The sequence below is a fragment of the Aethalodelphis obliquidens genome, unplaced genomic scaffold (assembly GCF_003676395.1).
Source record: "Aethalodelphis obliquidens isolate GAN/ISIS:26980383/991018 unplaced genomic scaffold, ASM367639v1 scaffold5, whole genome shotgun sequence".
NCBI classification, from domain to species: domain Eukaryota; kingdom Metazoa; phylum Chordata; class Mammalia; order Artiodactyla; family Delphinidae; genus Aethalodelphis; species Aethalodelphis obliquidens.
Genome location: NW_020837949.1, coordinates 23,698,414 through 23,720,799, shown reverse-complemented (window position 1 = coordinate 23,720,799; position 22,386 = coordinate 23,698,414). Strand labels below are relative to the sequence as shown.

The 22,386-nt window shown below is 50.2% G+C and overlaps 1 protein-coding gene across 2 annotated transcripts in view; it reads left to right on the top strand.

Moving 5' to 3' along the window:
- Positions 1-22,386, top strand: part of SND1 (staphylococcal nuclease and tudor domain containing 1) — a 419,010-nt gene that overhangs the window by 327,229 nt on the left and 69,395 nt on the right. The window lies entirely within an intron of this gene.

The following is a 22,386-nucleotide window of genomic DNA, read 5'->3' as shown; positions in this document are numbered from 1 at the left end:
GGGAGGGGCTGGGGGCTCATTTCCAAGGCCTTTCTCCATGACCCCTTTGTCCTGAGATCTCCGAAACTGCCCTTTGCTGCTGCCTGGAAAATGACGTCCTCGTGCTGGACAGTGAGCCGAAAGCTCTGGCTGCTGCCCTGACCTATTTCCCTTCTTCCTGCTGGCATCAAAAGGGAGGATGTCCCCCTGGGGAGCTCATTCTGCAGGCTGCAGTGGCCAGGGCTCAGTCCTGGATGCCCTCCCTCCCACTACCCGTGCTCTTTTAGAAACAAAAATGCATGAAAGCATTACAGGCAACTGTTGCCGTTTCAAGAGCAAGTATTTATGTTTCAGAGAAATATGGACTTAGCAGTGAATATTGGTATACATTTATGGAGGGGTTTGTGTGGGAAAGAATACTTAAATAAAAGGAAAGTGGTTCCTTCTCCTTTGTTTCAGCACCAAGTGTGCTGCATCTTGTCTGGAAAAGATAAACCGGTCTAAGCAGTTCACCACTGATGTAAATAGTGTTTTCCCCACACCCTGTCTTTGCCCAAAGCACTGTGGTATGTGCCCTCTCACCCTTCCTGCTCCTGTCTGTCTATGCGGGCCCCTTCCCTGTCCAGGAGACGCGTGGGAGGTGGAACAGTAGCCACATTACTTCTCCGGATCAAGGCGATGAGGATGGTTCCAGCCATGGGGAAATCCACCAGGGTGGAGGACACCCACTGCTCTCCGACTCTTGTCAGTGCCGTGCCCCTTGGTAGCCCTTGCTGAGCCGGGAATAATAATCTACTGGAAAAGCAAGCCAGCCGTCCAGCAATGTTGCACTTACTTGTACAAAGACACCCTATTCTAGATTATCTCTACCACTTCCCAGGAAAGAGGGAAGGCAGTAAGGCCAGCTTTCTAAGCAGCTCTTTTATCCCAGGAGGCGTTAAAGGCTATTTGGGGGCTAAGGCTCTTCTCACCTCCCCGCACATTCTTGACAGTTCATCACCCACCAGGGGTCTTTCAGTCTGTTTTTTCAATTAATTTAAGACTATTTTCTTTGACAGGGGAAGGGGGGGACTCAGGTAAAGACTCTCTGTCTTAATAGTGATCAATCCTGTATAGCGTTTTCTAGTGCCAAAGTTCTTTCGTATATAATATATTGTTTTAATCTCACAGCAAACTTATAAGAAAAATATTACCCCAAGATTTACAGTTCTGGAAACTAAGATGCAGAGTGAACTGCCTCTATTCACAGAGCTTATTGTAGGACAAATACTAAAACCCAAATGTCTGTATTCCTAATCGAGTGCTTTTTCTCCCCCAATCTTGCCAGTTTTGCTGTTAGAAGGTGGTCATTCTTTTTAGCCATACTGTGTATTTCTCAACCCTCAAATGTCTGGAACTAATAAATTAGTAAAGGATCTCCCTGGAGGTCCAGCACTGACTGAATGGTCAGTGCCACTGAGTCTGATTCTGGGGGCTCTCAAGACCGCAGAGGGATCTGAGGAATTTGCTGTGGCCCTGCCTCCCAAAATACCGACTCTCCTCTTGTCACAGTTCTTGTATCTTTTGACTGCCTGATTCCTGCTTCATCTGTTGCTTGGTGTTTGTGGGCCTTAATTTTTGTATGATTCCTCGCTAACCTGTCTTCTATCGGTTTCATCACGTGTATCCATATTTCTATTTCTAACCTTTCTTAAAAGAGAAATCTTGACTTAAGTGCATTGTTTATAAATACATAACTCCCCATTGCGTCTGGGATGAAGTTTAATCTCCTTAGTTTACATATATCCTTGATAACCTCTCAACTTCATGTATCACCACTACTCATTTCACAATCTGCACCTCATCAGAACTGACTTTATTATACTCAAGATTCCCCATACATAACATTCCATTCCATCTCTCCCACCCCTTGAGCCGGCTTAAGCTCTCCACCCACTATACCAACCACCCCCCTTCTTTGCTCACTTATTCCCACCTGTCCTCCTCTCAGAAGCCCTCCCTGGATCTCTCAGGCCGGGTGAGATGGCCTTCTGTCAGTCCCCAAAGCTCCTTGTCTGTACAGACATCTGTCATGGACTGGCCAACGATGCTGAAGGGATCTGTCTGTATTGGTCTCCCCACTAGATTGTTAGCTCCTCAAGGTCAAGAAGCATGCTTTGGTCTTTGTTCTTCGTATCTGACCTCGTATGTAAGAGATACTCAATAAATGTTCATTAAATTGACTAATTGATTCCCTGTGACCTAATTCTGGAGATGGGGAAGAAGGCCTGTTCTTGTCTGTTACAGTTCTTCAGGAAAGCTCTCTAAGCTTAGCATTTGTGGGGCGGAGAGGGAGTCTCTGGAGTATAGAGGTTGGACACACAGCTGCTAATTTAGGAACTTCTCATTGAAAAATTCCATTACTCAGACCTGACTGTGTGCTTCCTATGGGACCCTGACCTCCCTGGGTCTCCTCATCTTAGAGATGGGGTAATGAGATAATAGTATTTGAATGTTTTGTTTTGTTTTTTTTAATTCCAGTGCTCACAAAGAAAGTGTTAGTGTCCCTTCCCCACTCTCCTAATATAGGCTACTTGTCTCTTTCCCTCCCTGGTTGTTTTCCATCCTCTGCTTTTGTTGATCTACCTATTAAATGAGGTGAAGTGTTTATTGTGAAGTTCAAATTCCTGTTCACTGATAGGTTGTAAGCACCACATGAATACCAGGCTGTTATCTGCTCACTTACAGCCCCTTCATTTCTGGGCTCCTGGCCCTTGCCAGGTATCTCTAAAAGCTCTAGAAGGAGGGCCTTCAATTCCCATTCTAGTCCCATTCAGCAAAAGTGGCATCAGAGTGAGAATAGGTGAGGCTAAAATGAAGACTGTCACATCGTCCTTTCTTCCCCCTTCCCCTGGCTGCTGGTCTCCCTTATCGGCTTTTAAACTCCTTGGGAGCTGTCACCGGTCTCTTCCCAAGCAAGCTCAGCGGCGCACGCTGATGGGTGCCAGCAGTGTGCCGGCTCCAGTGGGATTCCTCTCTGCAAAGCTGCTGGCTCAGCTGGCTGTCGTCTGTTCCCTATTCTTCAGCTTGGAACTTTCATAGCTAGTCAAGCATAGAATTGCATCCATTCTTCTGAAATAGCTGCTGGGCCTAATCCTTCATTGGCTTGGCCAAGATCCTATTACCTGTAATTATGTCATGCAGCCTGACTGTATAGGTTTGATAGGCCTCACTGCCCTCCAGAGGCTAGAGTTCGCATCCCGGGCTGGCTGTTGGGATTGTGGGCAGAATAAGGTTCGGGCCCACAAGAGATTTAGCCTGCTTAGGGTATATAGGAAGGTCTCAAGAAAGTAATTCTGTCTCAGGGAAGAAAATCCTTTTCAGCAGAGGGATTCTTCCTTTCCCTGGACAATGGGTCCCTACTATTGTATGTAAACTCTTCCTTGACAGACTTCTGTATTTTTTCTTCCAGTTCAGTTTGGTTTTTCTTAATATTCCTTCCAGCACAAGGAAATCAGAGGTATAGTCTTTAGACCTGCCGCATTCTGTTTCCTCCACAAGTAGAAGCCTTGGCAATGCTAAGGCAGTCCCTGACGCTGGTTTTTCCTTTCCATCTTTAGTTCTAACCCACATCAGTCCCAGAGTAAAGCTGTAAAAGGCTCAAACATGACTTCCCCTTGCATCTTTCTGCTATAATAGTCCATAGTACTTACTTTGAACTTCATCTAAATTGAGGCCTGGAAGCGAGTATAGTGGGCAGTGATTGCCGCTGGAGAATGCATTTACTGGTTTGCTAACAGATTATCACTACAAACGTAAGGTCGTAAAAATCCTTCAAACAGAGCCTTGCTAAGCAGAACCCCTGCCACCTATGGTATTCGATACTATCTGCCCGTCTGACATAAAACGACGTTCTTTATGAGTCATCCCTGTGGAAGACGGCTATTGCCAGGCACATTCAGCAGACCTCCTGGTCTACCTTCTGTAGAACTATGGAGAGCCTCTGACCCAGAACAAATGGAGAATTGCCGTCAGGAGGTAAGACACTGGTGGACTCCTCAGAGGTAAAGGTGCCTGCCGGGTGAGCTGGGTACCATTTATTTTTAATTTAGATATCTCTTACCTCTTCAGTCACCCTGGATGCTCACTGCTTCTTAAGCTTTGGTTAGGGTTCTCTTTTTTAAAAAAAAAAAAAGGCGGGGGGAGCTAACATTCTTAATATAATGACAGAGGGCTGAAGAAAAGGGACTCAGAATTTGTGTTTTTCAGATGAAATCCCTTATTAAGTCTGTCCACTTCTTTCTGGAAGCCTAATCTGGAAATTAGTTCTGTTTCATTAATACCTTCTGACTAGCAGATCATATTTACTTTTCACACGCAAGACGGCCTCATATAGACTGCCCACTCTGTTTCCAGAAGAGCTTCACCTCAGACCCCAACACATTGGCCCACGCCCATGTAGACTTGAGTGTGAGCTTTCATGCTGGCACGTTCAGGGGTCTTCAGGCCCCATGCCTCCCTGTTCTGTTTGTCCTAACTATTCCCAGACACGCCCACTGCCTGAACGTTAATGATTTCCCCTTGGAATTACATAATTCAACTGATATCATTTTAGAACACGGCTCTTAATAAACAATAGCAGGGCTGCCTGAGCTGCCCGCAAAGAAAAGCGGACTGTAGATTGCATTTGCTCTCCAGGTAATACTAACATTCTGGTTTTTCACGTGTGACTCCCCCAGGGACACAAGCCTGACTGCTCTGGTGGATGAGCCAACCTTAACCCTGCCCTCTTCTTGCCATTAGCATGCCCACTGCCTGTGTCTGTTGCCGGACTGGACGAGATCCTCTGGGTTCCAAACCTGGCTTTATAGATGAACTTCCCACTTGCCGCTCTACCCATGACAGTTTCTGGTCAGCTGAACTTAAATGGATTTTGAAAATGAAAGTGACCAGTGGTCTGGTATGAAAAGCAGTGGTGTATGAAATAAGATTATGAGCAAGCTTGAGAATTAACAGCAGAGATCCCCTAACCTGGTCTGAACAGCATGTCTGCCCATTTAAGGACATCTTTCCCTTCCTGGCCACTTAATAAAGACTCTGTTAGTAATGTGTGCACAGTCAGACCTGGGTTCTCATTCCAGGTTCACCGTGTACTCTGTGACGTTGGACATGATCCTTACCCTCTCTAAAACCAGGGCAATCTCAGTGTGTAATAGAATTCAGTATGAATGGTGCCCCTGGGGTTATGCGCTGCAGCCGACCTGCTAAACCTAAGTGCCTCACTGATAACGAGGGCTCTTGCTCTGTAGGGTTACTTTGGAAATAATGTATATATGTAATGTGCCCAGCACTGGTGCCCCCGTAGGTAGTAAACACTCAGTGAGCAACAGCTCACAGCATCATTTTTATTATGAATGAAAATTCTCTTGGAGGTTAGCTAAAATCTAGGATTGGAACTTCCCCGAGGATAAACCTCCACAGCCAGAGCAGGCAGGGTGGGCTGGGCACAGGCCTGTGTGTTGGGAGCATTTAAGTAGAATCAGGGGTCAGCCAGTCTCTTTCCTACAAAGAAGATAAAAGTCAGGGTCTCTTTGCCGCTGCTTCTGCATCTTCCTGCACATTAGAACAGCTTCTTTCTAGGCAGGGTCACATTCAGTGGAAACACTAATGCTGAGAAGTCCTGAACCTACACACAGAGCCTCTTCTAGACTTGACTTGGACCATAGATAAGCCACCCGTCACCAAAGAGGGGGAAGCCAGGACTCCATACACACCACGTGGACATCTAAGAAGGAGTGGCTTGAGTATCTGTGCCATGCACTCCGACTGCCATGGGGTATTTGGAGGATGACCTGCCAACACCAAGGGCTCTCCCATGCTTCCTCTGTACTGGACTCTGACCTTACTCATTTCCCAGTGTCACTGGGACTTGAAAATGGGGGATACAGGGATGACTTATTTAGAGCCTGGCTGGTCCACTCTTCCTTATCCTCTGATGGTGCAGTGGTGGTCTTTTTTGTCTCCATACCACCTTACCGTGACCACAGCAGTCTGATTGCCATTGAGTTTATCTTTGATCTGTGTTCAGTTGGAGGGCTGGAGGAGAGTGGAGTGCCAGGCAGGAGCTCTAAAGGAAGATCTAGATATTAGCCAGGATTAAAATGGCTAAGAAAAGGACCCACCACAAACCCTTTGGGACACTCATTGCAGCAAGAACAAAAGCTATCCACTGAACCAGGAATGAAAGGTCGAATGGGAAGCTGCTTCACTGTGCCATTTTTCTTTCCAGGTTAGCATAATGCCTTCCTCTTCTCCCTTTCCCTTCTCTTGGTTCACTGGAATTCTGTGTAATGGTCACCAGAAAAGGATCTTGGCATTGACTGTATATTCCCAGAGATGGAAGGTCATGCAAAGAAAACCAACAGGTCCGTCCTTCCCCAACCAGAGCCCTGCATATGCCACTGCACTTCAGAAGTCTCTCCAGTGCTTGCAGTGCTGGGATGCCGTTACCTCTCCAGTTAAATAAATCTAAAACTACTGACCCAGGATTTTTATAGCAACACTGCAACCTTATATGAGGAGATGCAACAAATAGTCCATTACCACTGATTGGACATGGATTTTTGGCCTGGCCACTTGCCACTTGGTGATTTTAGAATAGGGTCACTTTCGGAACTGGAAGATTCCTTGTAGGAGGGCACTGCTGTTTGCTAAATAGTTGTTGCTTATCTTCATGCCCTCTTATAGCTGCACTCCGGCTCCTGAGCGTGGGGCCGGTCTCTCTGTTTGCCTGGCAGAGACGGCCAGAGCTCATCCTTCATCGGTTTACAGGGCTGCAGACGTGGCCATTTCCAAACGCCCAGGGTGCACTTAACCACTTCCTCCTTCTAATCTCAGCACTTCCACTCTAAACACATCAGCAGCTTTATAACTTGCATTTTATTTTGCTCTGTGTTTTGGCCCTTCAGGTATTTGTGGGAGGAAGGTGGGGAGACTGGCGAACTGTGTTGTCATTGATTTCAGAATTACACAATCACACCCTGAGTCACTGTCCCTGGAGAATCATGCCAGGGCTCTCACTGCTTTCACACATGGCTTTTTATGGTTGGGTTCTGTTTTATATTTGACATGTGACTCCTACCTTGGTTTCACCATCTGCAAAATGGGAGCACTCAGCCCTGTTCCACCTGGAGAATGCTGAAAGGCATGGTGGCGAGACCCCTGAGGAGCCCCTCGTCATTCCCACGTATGCAGTAAAGGGTTGCCAGGCCCTAGATGACAGATAACCACCCACAGGCTGAGGGCACTGTGTGACCTGGAGAGGAAGCTCCGGTGAGACAGTTTTTTTCCTCATCTGCATCTGAATAGTTAGACCCAGTTGATGAAACAAGAGAAGTGTCCTTCCTGGACCCTGAGATCGCACCATTCTTTACCTCGTCGAGCTAACCTTGGGTCATATTTCCCCTTTCCCTCTGCCATGCCATCTGTCTGTTACATTGCCTCTCACTTGACATGACTTTGGTTCTAATAAGCAGTACTTCGTAAACGGTAGCTGTCCCCAAGCACTGAAGAATTCTCTCGGTCTTCCTTAAAGCCAACTGCTTGGGCCAGGTCCTGAGAATCAGACACTACACGTATGTCTTTCTGTTATGGGTTGATATGCCCGTCTGTGGTAATAGTGTGCCCTGTTTCCTGCTTCGCTGGGGAACACTGTATTTACATATTACATCATCAAGCCTGTCTGCACATGATCCCAGGATTCAGATCCAACCTCTCACCTTTTGATCTTTTTGACATGTCTTTCAGCCCGGAGTGTTTCAAGGGTCAGGCTTGAACCCCGGAAGCCATTGTCTTTGTCAGTAGCAAGTATGATGCAAGATAGTTTCACCTTTATCTGCTGCCTATCTAGTTTTTTGGGGGGGTTTTGCCAGTTGACCCAGGGGGTGGGGTGAGTACAGCGAAGCTAGAGATTACTCTCGAAGCGTTTGGTTCTTGCTTCCCCATACGGAATTTTAGTCAGTTGTCGAGATAACCTAGCCAAACACCACTGAAGAATGGCAAAGTCAGAAATTCATGAGGCCTTGGGACCAGCAGCGCCTCTCAGTGTACAGGAGGAGAAGCCACGTGGCTTCTATCGAGCACAGGAGGTGCAGAGGGAGCCCCGAGGCTGCTCTCCATGGCAGCCCTGCCCGGGGTGAGGAAGGGCTCTAGTTGGCACGTTCCCATGTCCCCCGAGCATCCTTAACACCCCGTGACAGGAAGACCACCTCCAGGGAGGCCCCGTGTTCTCCCACTGCCAAGAATTCTTCTATCTGCCCTTCCTCTCTCACTTCTTCACCCTCCCTCTTCTGTTTCCGTCATTTGTACAGTATCATTGAGAGGTGTTGAAGAGATCAATAGCAGTTCACCTTTTCCCTTATTGATTAAAGCGGCGGCAAGGACAAATGGCAGGCAGTCCCCATGCATTGATCATGAGCGATCCATCTCCAACCAAGCCGTCAGTGACCTCTCCCTCTGCCTGTTACTTTGCTGGTCTGCAGCTTGGGCTACTCTTGTTGCTGGGCTGCTATAACAGGAATGAGAGAACCACTGGGTTTGGCTTGTATAACCAAAGCTGGGTGGGGAAGGAGACTGTGGGCAGTGAGCGGGAAAAGCCTGGGGAGCCTGTTCTTTGACTTGTGGCTTTATTTGAGGGGCTGGCCACGTGGGCTGTACTCTCAGGTAGAGGCGGCGTGGCGTGGCTGCCTCCCCCAACACTTTCCTCCCCCTGTTCTCCTAAAGTGCACAGCCTGCCTTTATTACACACTTTTCTACAGAATGTAAATTGAGTACACCGAGTGACAAGCCCATGACCCCTGTGAAGTGGCTGCTTTTGAAAGCTGTCCATGAGCCTTAACTCTGGCTCAGCCCGAGGGAATTAGTGGGGTGGGGAGTGGGGGAGGAAGGGTTCTTATGTTAGGAGGACTCTGTTTCCACCAGGGGTGAAGAATGGAGACAGTTCTTATCAGCTGCTTTCTTTCTCACCTTTAGAAACAAGCCCCAGAAGGGTGGGTGCCTGTGTGCGTGTGCTGTGCGTGTGTGTTGTTCTGTTCTCCCTCAGTGGAAACACCCTCTGGCTCTCACTTGGGGAAGGTGATGGAGACACCCTCCCCAGGCCCAGCCCCTTCATGACATTTCAGGCACTGAGCACTAAAGAGTTGGTTTTTAAAACCTGCGTCTCGAATGGCAAATATTATAACGTCACTCACCTGGTGTGACGCCAAGGCTCTTTGAATCCCAGGGCACTTAAGAGGGAGGTTGGCCCTGACTGCAGAGGCAGCCCTCGGCTCACCCAGCCTCTTTTCCCCTTGTGTGTGGTGGTCTGAATTTTGTTGGTTCTCTAACACGTACCTTTACACAGAAGCACCTGTTGTCCACCATGCCCCGCAGGGTCGTTAAGCCCTCTCAGTCCCTTCACAGCATGAGCCAGTTCCAGAAACTGCAGTCAGTAGAGTTTTGACTGCGGAGCAGCAAATGTTTGGAGGGCCGCCCAGAAGCTGCCGCTGCTCTGTAACCTGCGCCACCCGGCAGAGGGAGCCACTTACCTGAGCAGGCACTTCATGGGAGTCGCGTTTCCCAGAGCTGTGGTTGCCGTCAGGCAGCTTGCAGTCTTTCGTGTCAGCCCGAGCACAGGGCCCGGCTTCTGCAGAGGAGTACTGCCATTGCAGTCGCATATCCTGAGTGAGTGCCCAGTGGGTCAAGGTCACTATTTTGGCTGCCCCTCTCCCAGTAGGGAGATTTCACTAGAAACCCAGTGCCACTATGTCAGGTAGCTCTGCGGTCTGCAGGTGCCAGGCCCGGAGAAGGCAGCCAGCGCTCCGTGAAGCTGGTTAATTACATGTGAGCTGCCAGCAGGATGACTGTTCCTTTCCTATGGATCATTAGGAAACCATCCCGGCCGGCATAGATGGGGCGAGGGAAGTCTGATAATTCCATCACCTCCCTTGGCTTCATCAGACAGGTCTTCCTTTCCTCCCTTTCAGTCTAAAGCTTTCAAAATGGCTGGGGAGGAGGAGAGGAGGGAAAAGAAGTTTCCACTTAATGCACGTGTTTTTCTCCTAAGCTGGAAAGTGGCCCCCTGCTTTCAGATCGTCTTGGCAGCCAGAGTACGGAGGGTTCGAGGCTTGCCATGGGTGGGAAGTGCTAGTGGCTCAGCTCCTAATACATTTGCAGCAAACTACAGAACGGGCCCTGTTTGGAGACGAGGCAACGAGTGCAGCAGGTGGCAAATAGTCCGGCTCCACTAGGGCCCTGGATGGGCACCATCTTCTTCCTTCAGCCAAGGCAGCCTCAGTTCCTGCTATGCCTGAGTACAGAAAGCACTTCTGGTTTTTTAGAAGCTTTTAGGCAAAGATGGGAGAAGGCAAAGCAAAGAAAATATGGGAAACTCAGTCTAGTTAAAAACACTGCCCCGTCAAACAACCTAAAATAGAGCGTTTCCTTTGTCAGAAGAATTTAGAATAGAAATCTGCATTTCTCCATAGAGCATTGAGTGCAAAAATAAAAAAGGGATTATAAATAGAAATAAGCATGACCCATTCAGCTTCCAAGGACTTGAGCATACAGCCTTCTGAATACTGCCTTAGAGCATTTTATAGCTATGAGGCCTCTAGGCGTTATACTGTCCAATCCAAACGGTTCACAGTGGTTGAGAGCCGAGGCCGGAGGAAGGTAATCACTAGGGCACGTTCACACGGTAATTCATAGACCTGCTGTCTCCATGCTCCCATTGTATTGCTCCCCTCGGCACCTCCCAGGCAAAAGCCACTGCCACCTATCCATCCACTCGCAGTACAGGTGGCAATAACTGGAGAGTGTGACATCGGTGGCGTGTAAAAGGGAGTCAGGGGAATGTGACAGGTGGACAGAAGTGGTAAGCAACGTGTGTTCTCTACGCTCCATTGTGAGAAAAGAACAAGAAGCTAAGACAGGAGGAAGTCCTCTGGGGCCTCTGCGTTCTGTAAGGGAGACTCGCTAGACAAGGGTGCCGCGAGAACGGCAAACAGGACGGGAAGGCCTGCCAGAGCGGGAGGAGGACAGGTGTCTGACCCACCTGGAATCGTCCACTGCTTTTCCTGACATGTGAATCGTAGAAAAGCTGTCTTTCTTGCCAAAAACTAAGCTTCACGAGAGCCCAGAAGAAGCAACCACGGAGTGCCAAGTCGAGGGTTTTTTCCTTTTCCTCTGTGTGCGTGTGTTGGGGATGAGGAGGGCGGTTTACAGAATTGCTTTGCTTCGCTTTTCTCACTGAGAGAGGGGCGTAGGGGTCAGATTTCCTGTCTGGATTGCCCTTGAGCTCCTTGGGGAGCTGGGATTGCCCCCCAGGCTTGAGCTCTGTGTTCTGGTCACGTTCAGCCCAGGCACCGGATAGCCCCCCAGCCGCCCTCCCAGCATCCCGTGCTCTTAGACCTGCTCCCTCTACTGTCACAGGAGGCTGATCCGAAAGCCGTGCTGTGGTATCAGGGTCTGGGCTTCACCTCCACCCTATAGCTGAGGCAGGTTACCCATCTTGTTAGCGGTGGTGTCTGCCTGTCTTTCTTGGGATTGTCAAGTGGGGGAGGAACAGATTACATTTTCCAGCAATTTAACTTTATTAACTCTGACTTTTTCCCCCTTTTTCCAAAGCACAACTGAATGGAGCTAAACACACACACAAGGGCTATATTTGGTCCTGATGGTGCTGTAGAGTAGGGAAGGCACAAACATAGAGGATCGTCTGCTAGGACCTAGTCAACACAGGGAGGTGTCAGGGCTGGAGAATTCAATAGTAATAATAAGCATTTATACGGTGCAATGACAACTTTGATACAGGGTATAATCTTCTGGGGATTGCTATTAATTGTGCTTCTGCCTGTGAATGGCCCCCTGGTGAGGGGCTGTGAACACCACACAGAGTTAAGCTATATTAAACATCAATTAAAACAGCGTAAAATAGAAATGGAATAAAATATGCAAAGGTCAGAGTGGCTGTGAACATGCAGACGAGAGAGGGGAGAGAGGGGTTAGGGCCTGGTGAGCCTAGTACACTGGTGGATTCATGCTCCTAGTTGCTCTAAGCTTTTGAGTTTTCAGGTTTAGAAGGGTTGCCAGAGAGTGAATAATGGTACCCTCCAGCTTCCCTCAGTTCAGTTCTTCCCCAAAAGGGTTTCAGAAACTACTCATTGCGGCCAGTAAGAAATGAGCAGACACAACCAGGCAATCTACCAGCACTGTCCAATAGAACTTTCTGTGAGGACGGAAGTGTTCTTTACGTGTGCTGTCCAGTATTGTAGCATCTAGCCACTTCTGAGTACTGTGTACTTGAAATGTGGTTAGTGCAACCGAGGCACAGAATCTTTAATGAAATTTAAATAGCAACGTGTGGCTACTGGCTGCCATACTGGACAACGCCAGACATTTGCCCACACTGAGCACTCAGGAGATGTCCGATTGGCACTCTCCTTCCTGAACCAATCTGTGCCTTCTCCCACACCTCACACTGTTTTCTTCAATACTTTTTTTTTTTTTGACCCAGTCTTCTCATGCTTTTGACTTAAGCTTCCAAATACTTTCATAAGGGTCACACGCAAGGCCAAGAGATGAGAAAGGAAAACAGGCCGTGGCTTTGTCCTTGCCCCCTTTTCTTCTGACAGCCCAGAGTCAAGCTAATACCAGATGTTCCCCACTCTCCCAGGCAGAAAAGAAGTGAATGGCTTTGGATCTCTGGCTGAAGATCAGATCTACGGCGCTGTCACTGTCCCCACTGAACATCTGATTCAGTTGCTGAATCTGACCCTTGAGTTCCCCAGAACCTGCAGGGATTTCAAATTCCCAGGTCATCCAGGGAACACTCACCTGAGGTCCCTGTGGCACCTGAACTGTGAAAATACCTTTTCCCATAGCTCTTTCAATACCTGTTGAGTCCACTTATTGCAATGCCATAGTATAGTGGAACAAAGCACTGGACTTGTAATCAAAAACCCCGTGTTTAAGTCCTGGCTCCTCCATTTACTGAATCTGTGACCTTGACAAGAATCACTGTACCTCCCTGGGGCTTCATCTTCCCCCATAAAAATGACTCGGCTAGACTGAATGACCCTCTGGGTGCTGAGAGGACCTAGAAAAGAGATCCAGAGAAAAGAGCCCCTCATTGCCGTGAAGCCCTACGCCTCCACTCCGTTACCCCTTCAGGTGTCAAGCCTGCATTTCAAGCACCCCTTTCCTGAGGCCACCGAGAGGCCTCACCTGTGTCTAATTACCACTGACTCACACTTGGAAGTTGTCCAGCACAGACACGCCCTGAGCCAGAATGGGTGGCATGCCCCGTCCCCCCGCCAATTATTGTCATACTCCTGTGCATCTTGGGGAGTCGACGACAGTCCCCAGTGACTGTGGGGCATCCTCAGAGATGGTGTTTTAGCCTGCTGCAGAAGGCGGCGGGGGTTTCCTGGCTTAGGCAGTAGGTCCATAAAGAAAAGAAGGGTTTGGGAGCTGCCTGATGCGTGCCAACCGTCCTGGCTGGCTAGTTGTCCGCCAGCCCCCTCCTCCCAGCAGTCACTATTCGCTGCTTCAGGGATTGTCCCCAGCTGCCCAGAGCCCCTGTGTGAGCCAACACCACACAGCTCACAAAGGGCCCTGTAGCATCTCTAACTGAGGAGCTGGTGAGCAGACGCCCTCAATAGAGGTATTTTTAGCTGCAGTGATACAGCCTCATCTTTTTGCAGGATGTGTAGGGCTTTTTTTTTTAATGAAATAAGTAAGATTGAAGACTGGGGTCCCAAACCCCAGCGCCCACACCCGAGAAGTTTTGGTGCACCCCACTCACCAGAGGCCTCATTAATCCTGCCTACAGCCAGGCGCTGAGGCTCGGAGTTGGCCCAGAATACCAGGCGGGAGAGACAGTGTGCACAGGGAGGAGAACCAGAAATAGAGCAGGCCTAATGCAGGCTGGCCTGCTGTGAGGTGCTGAGGGCCCTCTGGGCAGCTGGGAACAACTCTCCTTCCAAGCCTTTCAGACCTTTGATGGGTCTGGGGGACCGAGTGAGTGGGCCTCACAGTTAGGACAGCCTTGCCTTGAACGAGGGATTCCGTCCTGTGGCTTGCTGACTTCCTAATGCTTTCGTTTTCCTTTCCTTCATCCTGGTCTGGGACTCACCTTTTCCTTGCCTTTTTTTTTTTTATTGTATATCATGTGACGGGGGGCTGTAGGACATTCGTGGAGCTTGTGTCAGACCCCATAGAGGAGTCCTGGGGTGATGAGGCAGTGGCTCTCAGCCCCACCTGCACACTGGGATTGGGAGCTGCGGGAGGCTCTTAGGAAAGATCCTAATACCCGGGCCTCCCTGGCTTCATCAAGCGCCAGATTTTTACTTTAAGTTCTCCAGGCATATTAGGTGATAGCAAGGAATAATTTTATTAATCGTGTTAGGTGCGATAGTGGCATTGTGGTTATGTAAGAAAATGGCTGTGTTTTTTAGAGATGCATTGCTGAAGTATGGAAGGGCAAAATGACATCATGTCTGGGCTATGCTTTAAAATACTTCAGCAGAGAGAAGGGGGGATAGATGAACCAAATATGACAAGTTCAATAATTGTTGAGCCTGGATGGTTGGTGTATGGGAGTTCATGACAATTCTCTATTTTCAGTGTTTCACATTTTTCAAATTGAAAGGTTTTTCTAATAGTGAAAAAAAATGTTAATTAAAAAGCTCCCCAGGTGATTCTGATGCTCATCTCAGGTTGAGAAGCAGTGGTTTAAGAGATTAAATTTGGATCCCCACACCGTAGATCAGCTCTGATTTTGGATAACCTAAGACCTTTCAGGATGAGTTCCTACGAGTATCTGGACCCCAAACTCTTGGGTAGGTGAGGAGCAGGGTGGGCACAAAGAACAAAGCAGACCTGTGTCTGTCGTCAGAGTTCACAGTGGACAGCTGGACCGCTTTGCCTCTTGCACGCAGTGACCTCAGTGCCACCCAGCCCCGAGCGCTGTTGTGCCGTGTAGTTTGCCTGCCAGCGCTCCCACACTCCAGCCTGAGGACCTTGCTCGCCACACAGGAGATAGAAGACAGCTGCATTGTGACACATGCCACGGGGGGTCCTGATTTCCTCCGTGTTCAACACTATTCCTAGTGGGATTCTGCTGAAGCGGCAGGCGGGGGGGGCGGGGGGGGGCTGAAACCTGCCCCTCCCCCTGCTCCCAGGAGCCCCCGTGTTCTCAGCTCTGCGTGCAAGTCTCCTCAGTGCCTCTTCCAACTCCCAAGCAGGATTTTGCTCTGGCTGCTCAGCAGGTGGGGCAAATAGCGGCCTGCTGCAGCCACACTAAATGGAGCTCAAGCTAGAAGCTTCCGTGCTACGTTTACACAGCACAGCCTTGCTTAGGACCCTGGCTTAGCAGCTCTTTGTTCAGGGGGCTTTGCTATTTACACCTCAACGTTCAGTGCGTCTGTGTGTCGCTAAGGGAAGCTGAAGCAGAGAGTGGGCTACAGACTGCCAAGGTCAACCAGCCCGGAGCTTCACTACCCGTAGTATTTACTGAGAGCCTGGGTGCCCTCCTTCCCACTCCCAGGGGAAGCCTTGACATAGTCCTTTCAGCAAATGCCAGCTTGAGAGAAGTGCGAAGTCACCTCCTGCGCCTCTAGGAGGGCCTGGAGCAGGTCGTCCCCCCAGGGTCTGAGTCAGTATTGGTCCTGCTGCTGTCCGGGGCCTACATCCAGAATTCCAACGGGGGGACTTGCTTCCCCATAAGAACGAGCAGCCTGGGAGGCGCTCTTTGGCTGGGAGGGGGCAGAAGCTGTCCCTGACTCTGTGCTGCTCCCTGGCACATATCTCCCATCGCCACGCTCAGACCATCCATCGTAACTGTTTCCCCCGCTGTGCTGAGCTCCTCAAGGGCAAGGCCCAAGCCTTTCATGTCCGCTGTTCCCCAGTGCCTGGCACAGTGCTGGTCGCCAGACGGGCTCTAAGTAAGCGCACACATGAATAAGTGAACCACAGAAGGGCTCCGGCCGGGAGTGCCATCAGCTAAGGGTCAGAAACCTACCAGTTAAGAAAGTAGTTTCTCGTTCGTTTAGGCTTCTGAACCTAAACTGGGTGCTGATCGGGAGCCCTGCCTGAATCAGCTTGTAGAGCAGCCTATGACGAGGGAAGGCTTCTCTTCTTTTCCCACCTTCCTCAGGAATAAATGGTATTCTCTCTGTGCCTCGATTTCTCCCATTTGATATTCATGGGCCTCTGAACACCTGTCCTCTCTCCCTCCTTGCCGGGGGCTCTGAGCAGGCCGACATGTTTGTAGGAGGGTTTCCCTGTATTTTTTCAGGGCCGTCAGTCGAGTGGTACCTGGCTAGTTTTCTTGGAAGTTACTCTCCTGAACCTGAGTGAAACCTCAGGACCCCTGGCTCAGCTTAAGCAAAACCATGTACAGGAGGCGCGCTTCTGGAGTTAGTGACAGGACTGTCCTGTCTGAGCACTGAGTCTTCTCCCTGCTCTCTCAAGTCTAGAGCAGAGGCTGTCATCCTGGGCGTGCCCTCGGATCACCTGGGTACATTTTGAAAATATCCAAGTGCTGTCTCCTCCATGTGTGATCTAGAGTTGGGACACTGGTATTTTTTTAACAGCTCCCTCAGTGTGGGGAATATGTACTTGGGACTGACAACCACTGTCTTTTCAAAGCGTCTTCACCAGGAGGAGCTGTACGGCACTGAGCACCCCACTGCTGGCCTTCCCCCCTCACCCACCCCCACCAACCACAGGAAGGTGGAAGAGCAGAAGAGTGTCTGTCGCTCCGGGCGCCCCGTGTCGCCTCCCTTAGCTAGCTCTGACACGCAGCTGCCATCCCAGGCCGTGTGATTGACGGTGCAGGCCTACCCACACGCACACACAGAGCCCAGGGCTGCTTAACCTTGGGCAGGTGACTGGAGGGGAACAGGTGTCTATGGACAGCAGTTCGATTTTGTTTCAGAGGGCATTAGTGAGGGAGAACAGTCCAGAGCTGTCTTTGCAATTTGTTGAAATGAAGGTTTTAAAAAAAAAATCTAGCTCAAGGGATTCTCACCTGGGTTACGCCCACCAGCTCCCAGGCGTCACATCCCGCCCTGCAGTAGCAGAAGCGTCTGCCTCAGCAGTGAGAGGCAAGGCCAGACACCAGTTGAAATCCCAGACGGCGTCCTCCCCTCCCTCCATCTCTTGTCAGATATTTCAAGCTTTAAGTCCTCACTCGTGCTCTGCCTACTTGGCTGGCTGTTCTTGCACTTGAGCGGCTTGTTGGCCTGGACAGGTCCAAGCTGTCGGAGCCGTCAGGAGCTGCACCTCCCCCCTCGCGTCTCCTGTCTGAGCCAACCTTGACTCACAGTAGTGCAGACGGCCCCGGCCTTAACCAGTGACGCCCGCCACTGCCCTCCTCCTCCTGTCCTGCTTTCCCAGCGATGAAGGGGCTGGGCCAGGCCTGGCCTGCAGGTCAACCTGGGGCTGCCACGGAGTACCACTCTTAGTTCATGCTCTGGCATATTCACCCAGACAACACGCTAAAAATATATATATATATATATATATATATATATATATATATATATATATATATTTTAATCTGAACCACATAGGACAAGGGTACAGCAAGGTCTGAGTTCAGATTATGCAGGAAACACTTTCCAGCCTGCATGAGAGCGAATCTGTTTTTGCAAATAGCCTTAGTTTTACCCACTCTGCTTCCTGACTATTCCTGGGAGCTGAGAGAGAACGAGGCGAGAGCAGAAATAAGCGTTCCTTCTTTTCCTCCCCTTCTCTCCCTTTAATGTAGACTGGGCAACTTCTCTACGGCACCTCGGTTTCTCAGACCGGCTCCAGGTGCCGAAAGGTGGTGCCCTGCAACATACCACTGTAATCAGTTCATTTCCTTTCTCCTTGTCCCTCTCCAAGAGAAATGAAGTGGCAGGTGACAAATGTGAGAGGGGTCGTGGGTGACCTTGTACACGAGAAAGACATGCCGCACCAGGGCTGGCCTCACTCTGCCTTTCCCGGTGCTAGGTCCCTGCCGAGCTGCAGACGCACAGGAATAAGGGTCCCATTTAGCAGGCTCGGCCTGAGTGAGACCCGCAGCCATGCCCTCTGGCAGCAGCCTGCAGCAGGGAGGGATGCTGCGGCAGCAGGCTCGTCAGCCACCGGTACAGCTTTGGATGGGGCAATCAGCGCAGACACATTGGCTCACTCAGGTCGTCTGTAAACCTAAGGGACCCCAGCAGCTATTGGCATGCCATTGCTCCAGCAATACCAATATTCACGTGATTTACCCTGAGGCTTAGCTGCTACCCACATTATTTCCAAGAATTCTTCTCCGTTAGAGGAAACAGTCTGAGGCTGCTTCAACACAGCCCCTAAAGCCAACCCTTTTCATGCGGGAATATCAGGACTGAGATATACGGTATCTTTATTGGCACCCAAGGACCAATAACATAACTGACTAAAGACAGAGGCTGCCGGCAGAGCCTGTATCCCCCCAGTTAGAACCAGTCATTTGATGAGCATTCTCATGTCCTAGTGAACGTGAGACGGTGGATGGGATGGAATTAAGGGCTGATTCCACTCCAAATATCATGGTTACCTACAGCCTAGGGTTGGGGGTCTACTCTCTTCTATCTGATTTGCTAAGTAAGGAAGAAAGATCTTTTACCCTAGTCCAGTACCTAGGAACCTTTTTGTGTCTCTAAAGCCACATGATACGTATCACCAAACTGGTCGATTTCCTGTTCTTCAGGACTGGCCCTGTTCTCCGGGGCTTCTGTCCAGCAAGGTATGTTGCTTTCTCTTCCTGCTACAGTTGCTGCTTAGCCTGTTAGCCCCAGGAAACTTATTCTCTTGGATCCGTTTTCTTCTCTTCAAGTATCACCACGTTTTATCGACCTGCCTGCTTTCATTTTTGATCCACACGTCCTCGTCATTTAGAACCGCTGGACTAAGGTGACCTGCGGGCACAGTCCAGGTTCTTGACTTGGGTCCCAAGGGTCCGAAATTGACAGGATTTGTCTAAACCCTTAAAGTAACCTTTTTGTAGCCAGAAACCTTAGCAGATACACTACCCCCCACCCCACCCCTTACCCCCAGTGACAAAGGAGCCTTGGAGCCGCTGAGCGCAGTGACTAGAGGGCAGCAGAGCTCCAGCGGGGGATGTGGGGATGCTGCCATCTCCTTCCGGCCCAGCCTCTCGTCCTGTAACAGCGGCTCAGAGGCTTGGAGGTTGGGGTAGGGAGGTTCCGCCCTCTCAACTCACTGTGGCACTGCCTGTAAACCTGCCGAGCTAGGGACCTAGAGAGCTGCCTGCACTGCCCCCATCATCTGGGTGCCTGCTTGACGCCAGGATGCCCTGGGCCCGAGGCGGCTGCATAAGTACAGCTGCAAGCTGCCCAGCTAGATTGTTCTTGTTGTCCCAGCCCAAGGCGACCTCTCAGGCTCCGTGTGTGGCATTCACTGTAACTTTAAGCATGAGAGATGGCACTGTTATCTCTGGGGGCAGGTAGGGAAAAGATTCCCCAGCTGAGTCTTCCTGGGTCTCAGTTCCAAATGGAAAAGCACAACCCTCCCTCACCCCAACCCGTCATCGTCTCCCACTCTGCACACCCGATTCTGCCTCAGGCCATTTCCCAGCCGCAGCTCTACTGGGGGCAAACTCTTTACCCTCGTGGTACTTTGTAAGCTGGAGCAGTGAGGCCCAAACTTCCAGAAGCGAGATGAGATGATCTCGTGGGGCTGACAGGAACAGCACAGCCAGCATTTGTTTTGGGTGTTGATTTCCACATATTAAATGGTTCTCGTTGCCACTGCCACTGAACTTCCTTGCCCCTGTGTGTGATGGCCAGGTTCTGTATCAACCATGAAGTCCGTGCAGGGACAGAGAGCTTTGCTGCTGTGCTCTGGCACCTGAAAACGGTTCTGTCTCCAGCACGGAGCTGCCAGTGGGGAACTGCTGAGGGGACACTCTAGAGAATCGCCAGGGAGACCCCTCCATCTCCTGCCAAGCTAAACAAACCCTGCCCTGCACGGTTCTGAATCACACCTCCCTGCAGATTCATTCCTCCTTCCCTGGCTCAGCTAGGGTACCGCCTTACGGGAAAGTCCTGGGTGTCAGCAAGAGAGACGTTTGAGGAGAAAGGAACTGATGGAGGAAGGGGGAGTGCCACTCAGTCATCTTTTAAGCAGAAAGGAAAAGGTCAGCGGAGCCACACGGGGCCTGGGCTACATCAGTGTTGACTCTGCCTTGCTGCAGCAAAGGGACCGGCTCACCGGGGCCAGCAGTGGGCACTGCCAACCCTATCCAGCTGCCAAGCACAAAGAAACGCGTGCTCTGTATACACAGATGGGTCTGCATGTCAGCATGAGCCTGTTTTTAGCCCTTGCCCAGGAAGGGCAGCCCACGATACAGTAATTTAATTAAATTTGCTTCTCTCCATGGCCCACATATTTGAAGAGGTTTGGGGGGGAATGAATCTGGCTGAGGAACATTACCCTGCCGCTCTGGCACTGCCCCAGAGCTGAGCCGCAGTACCATAAAGGGTCTTGCCATCCTGAACACGGCCCAGGGCATCTGTCTGCACTGCAGGCTCTGTGGCCGGGCTGCCTGCTGGCACATCTGGCAAGGCAGCCTCTGGAAGCAGTGCATCTCCATCACAGGGAAGCCACTGGGGGCAAAATAAGGGGACTCCCCACCCCCTACTCAAGACCTGCTGGCAGCAGCCTCAGCAGTACTTAGAGCCACGTATTAGCTTTTTTCCCCACCATCTTCAGTGTATGAGAAGGGAGAGGGCAGGATGAGAGGACCCCACCCCTCAACTGACACTGCAGCTTCACTTATCCCTGCAATTTCGGTGTTAGCCCACACACCTGTGCTTCTGCCCGGAAGGTGATCAGTATTTAGGGACCTGAAATTGATTCAGCTTTCATATTACCATGTTGCATATCTCAAATGCGATCAGTTTTTGTTCATTATGCCTGAGCTTAACTCGTCCCCACACACCCCACACCCCTGTGACCTCCCCCTGCCTCCCAGCCAGTGCCTGCTAGTCTTGGCATTAAGTTTATCAACTCCTCAGGAGGTGCCTAAGCTTTTACTTTCTCCTGTCTTCTCCCTCCTGTCCAGAGTGTCTGCCCTTTCATCTTATCACTAACCTCTAGCCTATCTCTCAGCCCTTTTTGTCCTAGGTCAGCAGTACCATGCCTTGGAGAGGTACATTTCTCTGGTTATCTTTCTGTCCCCCCAACAGCAGCACATCCTCCTGGCTGGTAATCTCTCCTGCATGATGATAATAGCAGCACCTCCGAGAGAAAGGGAATTTCTCTGGCACTGTTCATCTCAACACCAGCAGAACACAGGCTGTTGCTTAGGAGTGGGAATCATTAGAGTCAGGCCATTATTGGAGGGGACCAGTCTCTAGGGGAGCTAGCAGAAATTACTGCTCCTTAATAGACGGAAACTCATTTGCTCAAAGCCCCCACCCTCCTCTTTATTTCTCTGCATTCTCCACCTCCCCTCTCTTCCCAGCTTTGAAGTTGAGAAGAGAGGTAACTCCACCCGATCCAAGATGGCAAATTTCTGCTAAATTAACTTGGTTAAAAGAGATCCTTGGCTGTAAGCGGCTGTCTTTTAGAATGTTTCTACTGGGACTTCACTTGAAACCATCATGAAGGAGATAGATTCTAATTAAATATATGTGATAAAATCCTAGGCAGGGCTACTCCGTTTCCCAAGAGGGGATTTGTTGAGATGGGGGAAGAGGAGACGTTTACTAGCTGCAGGCCCCGAGTCAGCCTGGGCTGCCTGAGCTTTCCCTGTGAGGGTCTCCTTGCTTACAGTACCAGGGAAGGTAGAAGCAGAACTCTAGACGTCCCTGCTTCTCCAGTGGTCCACTTGACCTTGAACGGACCTCTGACATGATTGAGCTTCTGCAAAACTTCCTTTCACAGGGATACCTGTTCTTTACAGCTCTTCACTTTTATAGGGATGGGGAGGGCGGCCTCAGCCACAAGTGCTCCTTCTAATTTGTTAGCTGTTTGGGCAGCCATCAGAACTCCCATGCCCTGGAACACTCATGGCTGAAGAGAAAGGAAAAGTTGCCTGATTTTTCAGCTCTAGCTGTTTGAGTGAAGTCAGGAATGGGCACCATCTGGCTGACAGCATCAAGCACAGATAAAGTACTGGCCTGAAAGGCCTTTCCCTTCTTTCCCTCCCTCCCTGGAAGCAAAGGGTGAGGGACTGCACCAAATTGCAAACTCCAGGGGGCACTAATCACTTTGTAGCTTCTGTCAGTGGCGCCCCCTGGAGTTGTAAGTCGCAGTGGCCCTGCCGGTGCTAGGCTGAGAACCCAGAGACCTGGTCTCTGCATCACCAGCTAGCGGGCACTGGCAGTCACATCCCCCCTGGCCTTC